General features: G+C 37.5%; 1 protein-coding gene across 1 annotated transcript in view; it reads left to right on the top strand.

Annotated features, from left to right (window-relative positions):
• Nucleotides 1-15,079, top strand: part of unc5cb (unc-5 netrin receptor Cb) — a 226,338-nt gene that overhangs the window by 141,894 nt on the left and 69,365 nt on the right. The window lies entirely within an intron of this gene.

Genomic DNA, 15,079 nt, shown 5'->3' with positions numbered 1-15,079 from the left:
ACCACATTTAAATGGTGGCTGTCATAAAAACCTGCCAGATTTAGTCAAACATGCATTAAAAATGGAAGAATATAAAAAATGATAATGAATATGTAATATGGTGCATATATTTAGCAAAATGCTCCTCTAGAGTTAATATTTCTCGCTGACTAACGAGTTTATGGTCACTGGATATGTTTTTTCTGAGGTAAATGTGACGTTATATGACATTGTTTACAAGCTGATTTACTGACGTCTTTCCACGGTTGAAACACTGATTGAGCGACTCCATGTCACATGATACGGACTTCGATAAGTTGTACTCTATCTTTTAACACACTTTCAGAAGCTCATGTTTATTTCGCGCTGTAACTGGTGTTATTAAGCCGGAAGAGAAGATCATGTGCTTCTCTTGAGCGATCTCACGTCACAGCGACAAAACGGTAATTAAGTTTTTGAATTTCGTAAGAAAATGGACGTAATTTGAAATCTGAGACTTTGTTTCATATCAATAGTAACAAAGCACAAAGATTATTGCGATTTATTGGATGGGATGCGTGCTATAATGTTCCATTCATTCATCAACTGAAAACAGGATGACTAATCGATGCTTGGGATTTAAGAATCGATATCGGCTCGTAAAAATGAGAATCGATTAAAATCGAGAAATCGATATTTTTTTACCCAGACCTAGTATATATACTGTATATGTTATATGAATATGTATATGTAAACAAAAAAGTAAAGGCTTATTTTAGTGATATATAACAGCTTCTGTCGTTTTAGCAGTTTTCTCAGCCTGAGTCACAGACCTTTACATGTCTAATAGTCCCATAGCGAAGCAGACGCTTGTATCTGTTCCTCTGTGTGTGTGTGTGTGTGGGAGAGTATGCAGTGATTCTTCCATTAATCGGGCAGACCTGCGCTATCTCTCGCTGCAGATGAAGTTCAGACTCAAAGCCACGAGCCGTTGTGTGATCCGCAGGGTTTGTCATCCGCTCCACACAAAAGGAAACACAATCTGATTATGCACCTGGATTAGGCTGTAATGTAATCTTCTATTGTCGTCCCGACTCGCTCACACACTTGTTTGTTTTCTCGTCCACATTCGTTCTGTGTTCTCCTTCTCACGAGCAATCCATTGCATATTTAACCACGGCACGTTATACATCTAATTGTTTCAAGCTTTTCTTCTTTCCTTTGACACCGTTTCTGTCGCTGAAGGATTAGCAATAAATATATTCCCTGAAAATGGAGAATGATTGTAATTACAGGCCTGATAATCTGAGATTAGCGTCTGTGGCTTTGTGTTTCTGCATTATGAGTTTGAGCCGTTCCCTCTCATCTGATTGACGTTATGGCAATGATTGAAGAGACTCGAGTGGATGCTATTCCTAAATGTGACCAAAAAATGCATGAGGGAAACGCATTATTAAAATTAAAACTGTGATCGCATCTGAAAAGAGTTTGTGCTGATATTAGTCTGGAAGGAGAGTAATCCTGTAGTTCGTCTAGAGAGGCCAGTTGGACGGCGGCGACAGCAGAAGTTGTAAAGTTATAAACTCGGTTCTCGTCTGTTCTCGACAGATGAATCCTCAGCCTCTGTGACTCTCCTCGAACCCTCGCAAAGCCCGGATCTGGAGCGTGCCGATCGTGCCAAGCAAAGCAAACATGCTGAACATTTGTGTTGGCGCGCGTGACGAGTCGAGCTCTGGCTGGAGGAGTCCGCGATACTGCGCGCGGTTTGGAGAATAGCAGAGCGGTTTGGTCATCCTAATGAATCACGAATCATGTGACCTGTGTTTCCATTCTCTGTGCGTTTGTAATGCACTAAATCATGTGCATGTTTGGAAACGGGGAAAATCACTTGTAATTTCACTTGTATATCACTGACATCACATTTGCTTAGTCGGGTGTCTGAGCTGGGAGATATAACTAACAATATTATTACATATGTACGTTTTTCAGTCAGTGAAACCATCATTTAGAATCAAGAGCTATCGAGTAGATTCACAACAGTTCATGCAAGATGCAAAATATATGTATTTATAATATAATATTTATAATGATGTTTAATTAGGTAATATTTATTTTACAATTTATTCTTATTGAAATTTATTTTTATAATAAATGTTACATGTACTATTATAATGTATAAAATATTCAATATTCAGAATACATATTTATTTAATTTATATAATATTTATGATATTTAATTATATAATATATATTTTACAATTTTTCTTATTGATATTTTTTATATAATATGTATTATATACACTACTTTAATATTTAAAATATTCAATATTCACAATTCATACATAATATTGATTTAATATATCACCCATTCTAGTGCAGCAATATATATATATATATATATATATATATATATATACAGCTCTAATTATTTATATAATGTTTAAATATATATTAATATATATTACATCCAATATTCATAGTATATTTATATATCGTCCAGTTTTAGTTCATAGTAAAAACTGGACCCACTTTGAGGAAGTTATTATAAATGTATAATATTTGTTTATTTATTTATTTAATCATATGTCAATATATAACATCCATATTCACCATATGTTTATTGTTTATTTAATATATCGCTCATCTCTAATTATTTATATAATTTTTATTAATATACATTAAATCCAATATTCATAGTATATTTAGTAGTTATTTATTATATCGTCCAGTTTTAGTTTATAGTAAAAACAGGACCCACTTTGAGGAAATCATTATAAATGTATAATGTAATATTTATTTATTTAATCACATGACAGTATTTCCAATATCCACAGTGTGTTTAATATTTATTTAATGCATGTTCCAGCTGTAGTTGAGGACCCGCTGTAAGGACGTCATTATTCGCTCCTTCTGTCCTCCTCCACCAGCGGGTCCTGCACACAAGCGGGTGACAGTCTTTTCCATGACCCTCTTTTTCTTGACAAGCCCATAAAATGGCCTTAAATCAGTGTGGTGAAAGAGCTCTGTGTTTTCATTTCTTCTTTTCTTTTCTCTGGACTCTCGAAAGCACTTGTCAGTGCGCTCAGATAAAGCCGGGGTTCAGAGGTGACCGTGCGCCCGAGATCCGCTGAGACGGTCGCCATGGCAACCGCGTTTTCATTCAGGCGGTCGCTGGGCAAGCCGGGGTCCTGCCGAGTCACATGGCGAAGGCCCACGGTGCTTAGAGAAAAGACTCGTCCAGGGAGATGCGAGCGGATTTGAAACTATCTTCAGCGGAGCCGCTGGGGTCCTCCTCTATTGTGCTTCACTTCTACTGGCGTTTAAAGAGACTAAAGTGAAGAAAACACTGCCGTCAGTGTCTCAGCGGCGATCGGGTCCGAACCCCGGCACTGGCTCTCTCTGGAGGAACTGCAAGGAGCTGTTTAGCAGAATCTTCATGTTGTTCCTTTCAGTTTCTTTAATGCCATTGATGGTTTAACATCCATGAAACCTGCAAAAGGGGTTCTTTATAGTGTCAAAAGTTTCTTTAAATTATTAAAATGTTCTAAGAAACACTGAGGGGAAAAAATGGTTCTTTTAAGAACTGATCACTGAAAGGTTATTTAGGGAACCAAAAATGGTTCTTCTATGGCAGCACTGGAACATACATACAGTATATATATATATATATATATATATATATAATCAAATAATCAAATTACAAGCAAAAGCACAAAAAAATACAATATAACAAATATATAAATGCAATAAACAGTGATTTTCAGGTTTTTTAGATTGGTCTGACAGTAGTTTTCAGGTGCAGAAATGTAATAAAGCAAGCACATGTAAAATAACACTGCATATTCTTCACTGTATAAATTATAACATCCTCATTAATTAATCCTTATTAAAGTTACTAAAGTTATTCAGTAATTCAAGTTATTCAAAGTTATTCAGTTATTAAAGTTATTCATGACTTTTGTCCTTTGTTTGATTAACATTAAAAACAGACATCAGGAATATTAGGCTGCTGTCACTTTAAGAGCGAATGCACCGATCTAATACACTGATACTGACACACATGCGTTTCCTCTCTCAACGGTTTACGTTTACTTAAAACATAACCGACTATTTACTAGGATACACGCTTTGAATTTGTATATGTGAATATATATATATATATATATCACATGGGTCAGTTTTTTTGAAACTGAAATTTATACTTTTTTGTTATGATAGGACAATATTTGGTCGAGATACAACTATTGAAAATCTGGAATGTGAGGGTGCAAAAAAATCGAAACATTAAGAAAATCTCCTTTAAAGTTGTGCATTTATGTCCGCGATTGTGCTGCATTCACTCACAAAAATACATGTTTTATATATTTACGGTAGGAAATTTACAAAATATCTTATATATCTATATATATATATTAATGCTTATTTAATTTATTATTTAAAAAAAAATCTTGAATTATCTGTTTTATTTTTTTATATATTTTATATATCATCACTGTCAGACTGAAATCTGTATATCCTAATCTTGTCATTTTGTTTTTCATAAGTCGCAACTATTGGTCACCCTTTCCCATCCGTCTGTGGGTTTTGTAAATATTTAACTAATGAAAATTATTAAAAAGAGCTTGTGACTGAAACTCTTATCTTAAAAACTGTCAGTCAAACCTCATAACTCCACCCCTATCGTGAACGAAGTGTCCCACACAGTTCGGAGCGTCTCTGCTTGTTTGCAATGCGGGGGTTAATAAAGAACTGGTTCGTTGAATAATACAGTGGTTTCTTTAAGAAACACGAAAAGCACATGTTTTATGTATTTGATGAGCAGAGAAGAGCATCTTAGTCTAGCATTTGTCATCAAGTCATGTCCAATACTGTCTTTTTTATTTTATTTCTTTTTTTATTGCAGGAATGCTTAACAGAAATTTTACAAAATACACGTCGACCACAAAAACAAGAAACAAAAACAAAACCCAGATAAACAACAATATAAGAATAGACGGGGGGGAAAAAAGAAAAGAAAAACCTTATATTTTTAAATGTTTGTCTTCTGGGGGTGTTGAGTGTTTTAAGGTATTCAGTAATTTAACATCTTTTACCCTTTCTCTCGCCCCCCCGCTCTCCTATACAGTCTTAAATAGCCTGTGTGACGCACTTTATCTTTAATAACACAAAGGGTTTTTGCCAAATGACAGAAAAAACTGAGCGCCCACATATAGTTCTAGTAAACTTTATAACTTTATAATGCAAGTTTCACATTTGTCTTGTAAGTGTTGGTCGTGTGCTGAAGAAGGCTGTGTGTGGGCGAGTCGAAACACGTCTGCGGTCGTTTCATTTAATTTAATTTAAGCGTCTCCAGAGAAACCGAACAGAACGCAGAGGCCGAGATGCATGTGGTCTGTGACCTTTGACCTTGGGCATAAACAAACCCATCAGTCAGAGAGCAAAAGAGAATGTTATTGCTCAGATAATTTGATGAGAAAAGTTTGAGCTCACAGTGAGACTTTTTTAATGACGTTGCCGTCTTGGAGAAACGATTGAGACGTTAAAGACATCATCGCTCCTGTGGGAAGGTGAATATTTTTCACACGTTTGTCTGCGACTCTTTAGTGCTTCACTGTCTAATTAGCCTCAGTTTTAGGGTTTGTTATAGTGCATGTCTGAAGGGAGAATGAATGCATTCATTATAAACAAAATGCAATATTAATGAACCCACGACACAAACCCTGTGAAGATGCGTTTCCATGAGTTTATAAGCAGCTCACAGATGAAGATCACGTGGGTTTATCTCCCCGCTCGTGGATGTTTAAGTCTGTCTGTCATGTAAACTCGGATCGATTACCAGAAGAGATCACCTTGATTGAGACGTAGAAGAGAAAGCCAGTCTGGAATGAGGTCAGAGCCGGTTTGAACCGGTTTAATGACTAGTTTCTGCATCCGTTGGACAAACACTGCTGTGCTTTCCGGCAGATTCTCAGCTATTAATATGTATTCATATTGATTTGGGACACATTTCCATATTTTTCTCTCTGCATATACGTTGTTTATGCCTCAGATTGATTGGATCCTTCATAACTTCTGTATTCTCCTTTGCTGTGTTGACTTGAGCGGATGAGATGTTGGGGTATTGATTTAACTTTATTGTCCTTAAAGCTGTGGTATAATGCCGTTTTCACAAGATGTAAAATAAGTCTCTGATGTCCCCAGAGTGTGTGTGTGAAGGTTTAGCTCTAAATACCCCACAGATATTTTTATATCGCATGTTAAAATTGTCACTTTATGAGGGTGAGCAAAAACGCACTTTTTGTGTCTGTTCCTTTAAATGCAAATGAGCTGCTGCTCCCGGCACAGGGGGCGGAGCTTCAACAGCTCGTGTCCTTTTACCTCACACAGACATGCACTGAATATTTCAATGTTTATGTTCAAACCGGAGTCAGACAATGATGGAGAGACTCGAGAAGAAGTGACAACATGTAGAAGCAACAGGACATTTCTGAATGGTTAGTTGATGAACTTATGAAGCTGATGTGTAGTAATCTTCTAGTCATTGATTAGCATATTCTGTCATGATAATCTATAAATCGTGTTCAGGGGGCGGGGTTTATGTAAATTCTAGGGTTGGTGATGTCATTAACCCGGGAGGAATGTGGTGTAGTCTCTACCAGCCGTTTGTTGTAGTCCTTAAAAAGCGATTTCTGTAAAAGCAAATATCTCCCTTTGCTTTGAACTTTGAGCGTTGTAACTTTGCAGATGTTGTTTATGCTCAAACAGCAACATTACACACTAACTAAAGTTAGAAAAGTCAAATCATAATCAACCACCCCTTTAAAGGCGATTCTTTATGTAGACAGCAGTACACATACACATATAGCAACACAACACACACACAAAATAACACACATTATAATAAATCATTTAAAATCCTAATCGCTGCAGATGTGAAGGACTTCAATACGTGATGTTTGCTCTTCTGAGAATCACACACAAGTCTCGGACTCGCAGTTGTCTCACACTTTCTTTATTTCTGTGTTTGCTCACAGCATTCAGGGTTCAGGACACGTCAGACAAATACTTGTGTTTTTTGTTTTTGTTTCAGTTATGCAGTTTAGTTTGTTTGTGGTCAGTTATATGATAACATATGATGATTAATAGTGGATAAAATGGCTGGTATTATTATTAATCTACACTGCTGTTCTGAAATAAGTTTCTTCTGCTCACCAATTGTGCATTTATTTGATAAAAAAGAACAGTGAAATATTATTCAAATGTAAATCATCTGTTCTCTATGTGAATATACAGTAAAGTGTAATTTATTCCTGAGATCAAAGCTGAATGTTCAGCATCATTACTCCAGTCTTCAGTGTCACATGATCCTTCAGAAATCACTCTAATATGAGGATTTGATGATCAAGGCACATTTATGATTATTATCAGTGTTGAAAACAGTTCATATTTTTGTGGAAACCGTGATACATTTAATTTAGAAACTTCAAACAGTATTTATTTGAAATAGAGACGCGTTTAATGTAACTTTTTATCAAAGTCTTTATTTCTATAGTGCTTTATACAGAACAGATTGTTTCAGAGCAGATTTGCAGTGATAGGAGAATAACAGAATCAATGATGCAAACTTCATCAATTCATATTCTGCATCTCTAAAAGACATTCGTGTCGAAGCGTTTCTAATATTCGATCCGATCAGCTGATCTATCTCTGATAATGTGCGCAGATAGTGATATAATGAAGCTCAGTGTTGTGTTGCTGATGGCATGTTTGCACTTATGAGACTCAGGGCAGGTAAACAAACCCAGGTGAGATCTAAAGACGAGTCACACACACTCACACACACACGGACGCACGCTGCGCCCTCGACCTTCAGCGTTAATCAGGACATCTGTGCATGTGTGCGGGACGTCCAGAGAGGATGATGCTTTACCTGCCGATGCTATTAATCACCACTGTTTCTGTGTGTGTGTGTGTGTGTGTGTGTGTGTGTGTGTGTGTGTGTGTGTGTGTGTGTGTGTGTGTGTGTGTGTGTGTGTACCTGTTTTTCTATCCCGGTGGGGACTTCAGCCTGAATGCACACAGACTCATGGGGACTCGTGTCACAGTGGGGACCTAAATCGAGGTCTCCATGGGTACACAAGCTAATAAATCATGCAGAATGAGTTTTTTTGGAAATGTAAACATGCAGAAAGTTTCCTGTGATGGGTAGGGTTAGTGTGTGTGTGTGTGTGTGTGTGTGTGTGTGTGTGTGTGTGTGTGTGTGTGTGTGTGTGTGTGTGTGTGTGTGTGTGTGTGTGTGTTTTTGTGTGTGTGTGTGTGTGTTTTTGTGTGTGTGTGTGTGTGTGTGTGTGTGTGTGTGTGTGTGTGTGTGTGTGTTTGTGTGTGTGTGTGTGTGTGTGTGTGTGTGTGTGTGTGTGTGTGTTTGTGTGTGTGTGTGTGTGTGTGTGTGTGTTTGTGTGTGTGTGTTTTTGTGTGTGTGTGTGTGTGTGTGTGTGTGTGTGTGTGTGTGTGTGTGTGTGTTTTTGTGTGTGTGTGTGTTTGTGTGTGTGTGTGTGTGTGTGTGTGTGTGTGTGTGTGTGTGTGTGTGTGTGTGTGTGTGTGTGTGTGTGTGTGTGTGTGTGTGTGTGTGTGTGTGTGTGTGTGTGTGATGGGTAGGTTTAGGGGTAGGGTTAGAGTAAGGAGATAGAATATACAGTTTGTACAGTATAAAAACCATTAAGTCTATGGAGAGTCCCCACAAAGATAGTAAACCAGACGTCGAGCGAGCGAGTGTGTGTGTGTGTGTGTGTGTGTGTGTGTGTGTGTTTAAGTGTGCGAAAGTGAGTGTGTGTGTATGTGTGTGTGAGTGAGTGAGTGAGTGAGTGAGTGAGTGTGTGTGTGTGTGTGTGTGTGTGTGTGTGTGTGTGTGTGTGTGTGAGTGAGTGAGTGTGTGTGTGTGTGTGTGTGTGTGTGTGTGTGCGTATGAGTGAGTGAGTGAGTGAGTGAGTGAGTGAGTGAGTGAGTGAGTGAGTGTGTGTGTAAGTGTGCGAAAGTGTGTGTGTGTGTGTGTGTGTGTATGTGTGTATGTGTGAGTGAGTGAGTGAGTGAGTGAGTGAGTGAGTGAGTGAGTGAGTGAGTGAGTGTGTGTGTGTGTGTGTATGCGTGCGAGTGAGTGTGAGTGTGTGTGTGTGTGTGTGTGTGTGTGTGTGTGTGTAAGTGTGCGAAAGTGAGTGAGTGAGTGAGTGTGTGTAAGTCAGTGTGTGTGAGAGAGAGTAAGTGAGTGTGTGTGTGTGTGTGTGTGTGTGTGTGTGTGTGTGTGTGTGTGTAAGTGTGCGAAAGTGAGTGAGTGAGTGTGTGTAAGTCAGTGTGTGTGAGAGAGAGTAAGTGAGTGTGTGTGTGTCTGTGTGTGTGTGTGTGTGTGTGTGTGTGTGTGTGTGTGATTGAGTTAGTGAAGGGCCTCTATTTATATAAATCTTTTTTGATCTTTTCTCCAAGAGTTTGGACAGTATTTCCTCGGCGCTCCAGAACTCACTCAGAGACGGGTCGTGTGGCCTTTAGCTGTCGGCTTTCCCACATGAAATAATAATAATAATAACTCTGCTGATTTCTGTGTGTGTTGTTATATCATTATTATTTAGCCAGGGAACAGATCTGAGCCGCTCACGACTCAAACAAGGTTGTTGTTTTGTGAAACTGTTCCCAATTAACATAATAATGTCTTTGGCATGTGAATAATTCAGAAACAGCGCGTTTGTGTTCGTGCCTCTGAATCTGAGGATTATGAAAGAGTTTTTATTTCTTTTCATATTTTGGACGTCTTTCATCTCGAATCGTAACAGCCGCTGGTTTCCAGTCCGCTGCTTCATATTTGTGTCAAGCACAGATTAGGACTAGTTTTTAACAACCGACTAGTCCAGTTCATATGAAGAGAATACAGAGGTAAACAAGCGCTCGATCTGCAGACGTCTCCCGGTTCTGATCAGACTGAAGATTATTTAAATACTGCCGTCATTTAAAGCAATTACTGCGCTCCATTAAATATTAATGCAGGTTTTTCCTTCATCCTCAACCCGCGTTCAATCACATAGAGACATCTAACCAACACACACACACACACACGCACACACACACACACACACACACAGCTGCTTCAAATTAAATTGATGTCAGCTTCTCTTGATGGAGCCACAAACAATAATTGGCTCCTAATGCTTCTGCCTATTTGTATAATGACCACTTGTATTAATTTCCTTCATGAATATGAGCGCAGGAGTCGCTGCTAATCAGAGTCAGCGGCTGGTGTGTGTTTTATACGCCGGGTCCTTCCTCAAATCACACGTGCAGATTCTCTCATCTATATCTCACTTGCCTATGGTATTTATATTATGATGTTCAAACCTCTAACCCTAAAAGAAATGAATACTTTTACTCAAAGGATGCATTAAATTGAGCAAAAGTCACATTTATATGACGGTTTCCACACAGATATGAAGCAGCATAACTGTTTTCAACACTGATAATAATCATAAATGTTTCTTGAGCATCAAATCATCATATTAGAGTGATTTCTGAAGGATCATGTGACACTGAAGACTGGAGTAATGATGCTGAAAGTTCAGGAATAAATGACACTTCACTATATATTCACATAGAAAACAGATGATTTACATTGGAATAATATTACACTATTTTTACTGTATTTGATCAAATAAAAATATATATATTTTTAAATCTCACCTCAGATAATATGAAAATCTTATTTATTTCTCTCATTTTTATATACCTTTTCCGAGAGAGATAGAAGCACTTTCTGATGACTGACGTGCAATTTCCTTCCGTTAATAGATGTGCCAATTATCGCTCTGAACGTCTCACTGACAATCAGACAATAACGAGCGTGTGTGTGGGAGTGAGAAACAGACAGTGAGCGCTGGGATGACAAGACCAAACCCAAAGAGACACATTCCCTGTGTGTGTGTGTGTGTGTGTGTGTGTGTGTGTGTGTGTGTGTGTGTGTGTGTGTGTGTGTGTGTGTGTGTGTGTGTGTGTGTGTGTGTGTGTGTGCTTTAATAGAGACCACACGTGTGTTGAGCTGCGTATGGATTGGCTGATCTTCAGCTCTATGTATAGCACATATGTAATTATTCTTCAGCACAGACACCCACTCGAACAGCTAATCGAGGAACCGTTGAGCTCACAGCTTCAGTCCTGAGCGTCGGCCATTAGACCGTCAAGACCAGTTCACTGATCCCAGACCAGGCCTAGAGAACTGAAGCCATACAAGAACCAAATGCATGAAATGAATTAATATTAGTGCTGGCCAACGATCAATCACATCCAAAATAAAAGTTTGTGTTTACAATATATAATGTGTGTGTAATGTGTCTAATTATTTTGTATATATAAATGCACACACATATGCATGTATTTATTTAATAAATATTTGCATGTATATACTGTATATTTACATTATATATAAATATGAATATTTTATATATATACATATATATATATATATATATATATATACTTTGTTTTATATATATATATATATATATATATATATATACTTATTTTGTTATATATACAAAATAATTAGACACATTACACACACATTATATTATGTAAACACAAACTATATTAATGATTGATATGATGTATTAATTGCCAATAATAATTTAATCGATAAAAGTTATTGAAGGTCATCATTAGAGCTGTGCACGAATATTCGAATTTTCGATCTGTAATTATTATTTAAACAAGTAATAAAAACTCAGTGAGTGTTTTAGCGCAATTTTCTGACGTCATGGGATCACAACACTAAGAGATAGTAAATCTTTTCCTGGATTTTTTTTGTGCGTTTCCGAGATTAGACCTTCCTTAACATAATGCCGAAAACCCGAAGTCTCTAGGTGGTCTGGTTGAGGAGTAGATAGAAGTGCAAGATTGGTGCGCACAGACAGAACAGAAATCATGAGTTAACAATCGCAATTTTGTCCGGTGGAAAATTGCGCTAAAAATAAAATACTATTTGAATTTTTCTACGTTGCTTTGCTGACCGTTAATGGAGCGAATCCATGATCAATCCCAAGCACTACCTCGCAGTTATAATGAAATGCACTGGGTGGCGCTGTGGAGCGTATGGAATGATTTTCCGGACATTTTTCAAAAGGAATTGCAAATTGTATTTGCAATTGCGTTTTCAAATTGTGCACGCATAAAATGTGACATAATCCAAACGCAAATGCAAATCGCGCATTACCGTTTGCATTTTCGTTTAAGCGAACGCACAGTGACTGCCAAATTTAAAATGGAAATGCAAAGTCCATTTGCAACTGTGTTTCCCATATCTTACGAGTCTTGACCCTGTCATATTTAAATAGCAATTTCAATTACCACTCTGCTTTTTCACTTTCTCAGCGTCGCGTATGTAGCCAGCCAAAACTCAAATGAAATCGCAATTCCCTTAGCATTTCCATTTCCGATGCCTTACACAGAAACCTGTCAATCAGCGTCAAGGGTGGGATTAATATGGGGCGTGTTCGTGTTGGGACGTGACGTCACTCACAGTCGACGGTTAAGAGGTGATTCCCTGAACAGACAGACGCCGATTTATTTTAAACAATGGAGGTAGTTGGTGAAATTGTGGAGGACCTTATGATGCTCGCAGCAAGTTGATGACAGTACATCCTCTACAGATGTCCTCTTACTCAGAAGCCATTTCATTTTGGATAAGTTAAATGTTTTCGTGGCCTTGACCAACAGCAACATAAGTAATGTTGTCTTCGCCAACCTCAGTGAAGTAGCTAATAATAGGCTTTTTGTGAAGGACAGGACAACTAAAGAACCTGGACGTCCTTTACTGGACATACCACAAGAGATGAGTGTCGGTGCTAGGTCTCACCCCTTCAAATAAGTGTTCTCAATTTGCGAAATTCAATAAAAATGCTGTCTGTTGCAGTTAAACCTGTGTGTGTGTGTGTGTGTGTGTCACTAGCGGCGCAGGATTTTGATTGTAGGTGGGCCTCCAGAAAACTGGATGGGCCAGTTAAAATAAGCCAAAAACAAAAAACGGGTTCCCCTTCATCTCCGTTTCAGTGCTTTTCTGCGGCACCGAGGACAGCGACTACCTGAATTTAATGCGTAGTTAGCATAGGTTTAAAAAAAAAACGGATTTTTTTTGCTGCTTTTTTAAGACAATTACAGTTTAATTTAATTTATTGTTTAATAAAATTATAGGCCTATTATTTTTTTAGTTTATTAACAGCAACAACAGCTGTAAAGATGAAGTTGACGATCGTCATCTCCATATAGTGAACGCGCCTATAGAGAGAAATGCACATCATGGATTACATAATCAGAGAGTAGCCTTTTTCTTTTCGTTTTAAATTGTTAAAAATACATTTTGGGCTTTCTTAAGATATATTTCATGTCTGTGAGGCATACGTTGAGTTTCGTTAATTTAGGATGAGATGCGCTCCTGTTCACGAGCAATGCAATGACCGCGCGGGCGCCTCAATGATTTTATTGTCTGCTATATTTCCTTTTTAATTTATTAAATCCAGGCAATAAAAAAATTATTGGTTGATAAAAAAAAATATTAAAATTAAGATACAATTTATACAAAACGAAATTCACTAAAAAAGTCTTTCTACAAAACAAAAAGTGGTCAAAATCACGTCTGACCCACATCTCTCGATATATTGCGCATCCTATCTTACTCATGCGGTTCACTTTTCATAATCAACATAGATGAAAAAATAACATTATAATATTTTAACAAATATGAAACTAAATGAGCTTATTTAATGGCTACAACATGTATAGTATACAGACTCTCTATTTGTACAAATTGCTGCACATTCATTTTATTCTGAATTTTGCATGCATAAGTTGAAAGGCATTTGTTTGCATGCATAGTAAAACATATCTGCAACATTTATCAAGTTCACTGATAATTATGTCACTAATTATTAATATCACTAATTATTATTATCACTTAATGAATAATGTAACAAGGACAAAGCATGTAAACTGCGTTGTTTAGAATTGAATGGATCGCAAATAGATCCGAATGAAGAAACGTACAAAACCATAGTAGAAATGGATGGGCCCGGAGTTAAAATGTAGCGCCGCGGCTGGTGTGTGTGTGTGAGAGAGAGAGAATGTTTGTTCCACTTTACATTTATGGTGTAGTCTATTTGTTTAGATTTATGTGGGATTTAATCATTTTAAATTAATCTCAACTGTGAAATGGACAAAAACAAAATTATACATAGGCTACTTTCAGACCAATTAAATCAAACCCAGGTTTTTTTGTGTGTTTAGACAAATAATGTAACAAAAGTCACAAAATTCCATGACACTGAGATAAGGGAGATATGTTTTTTTGAATGGGGGGAAAATATCAAATGAGATCCAAACAGAACCCAAAGACAACATGAGGGTTTAAGAAATATTAATTTTAAACTAAACCAAAACCAAATCTTTATCTCAGTGTCATGGAATTTTGTGACTTTTGTTACATTACCTACATCTGTAGAGGATGTACTGTCATCAACTTGCTGCGCGAGCATCATAAGGTCCTCCACAATTTCACCAACTACCTCCATTGTTTAAAATAAATCGGCGTCTGTCTGTTCAGGGAATCACCTCTTAACCGTCGACTGTGAGTGACGTCACGTCCCAACACGAACACGCCCCATATTAATCCCACCCTTGACGCTGATTGACAGGTTTCTGTGTAAGGCATCGGAAATGGAAATGCTAAGGGAATTGCGATTTCATTTGAGTTTTGGCTGGCTACATACGCGACGCTGAGAAAGTGAAAAAGCAGAGTGGTAATTGAAATTGCTATTTAAATATGACAGGGTCAAGACTCGTAAGATATGGGAAACACAGTTGCAAATGGACTTTGCATTTCCATTTTAAATTTGGCAGTCACTGTGCGTTCGCTTAAACGAAAATGCAAACGGTAATGCGCGATTTGCATTTGCGTTTGGATTATGTCACATTTTATGCGTCCACAATTTGAAAACGCAATTGCAAATACAATTTGCAATTCCTTTTGAATAATGTCCGGAATATCATTCCATAGGAGCGTGTTTGTTGTATTTGATCACATGTCGTCGTCTGCCTCGCG

The sequence above is a fragment of the Scardinius erythrophthalmus genome (assembly GCF_964197995.2).
Source record: "Scardinius erythrophthalmus genome assembly, chromosome: 23".
In the NCBI taxonomy this organism is placed as follows: Eukaryota; Metazoa; Chordata; class Actinopteri; order Cypriniformes; family Leuciscidae; genus Scardinius; species Scardinius erythrophthalmus.
The sequence above is the reverse complement of the archived record's forward strand: the minus strand, read 5'-3'. Positions and strand labels throughout refer to the sequence as shown.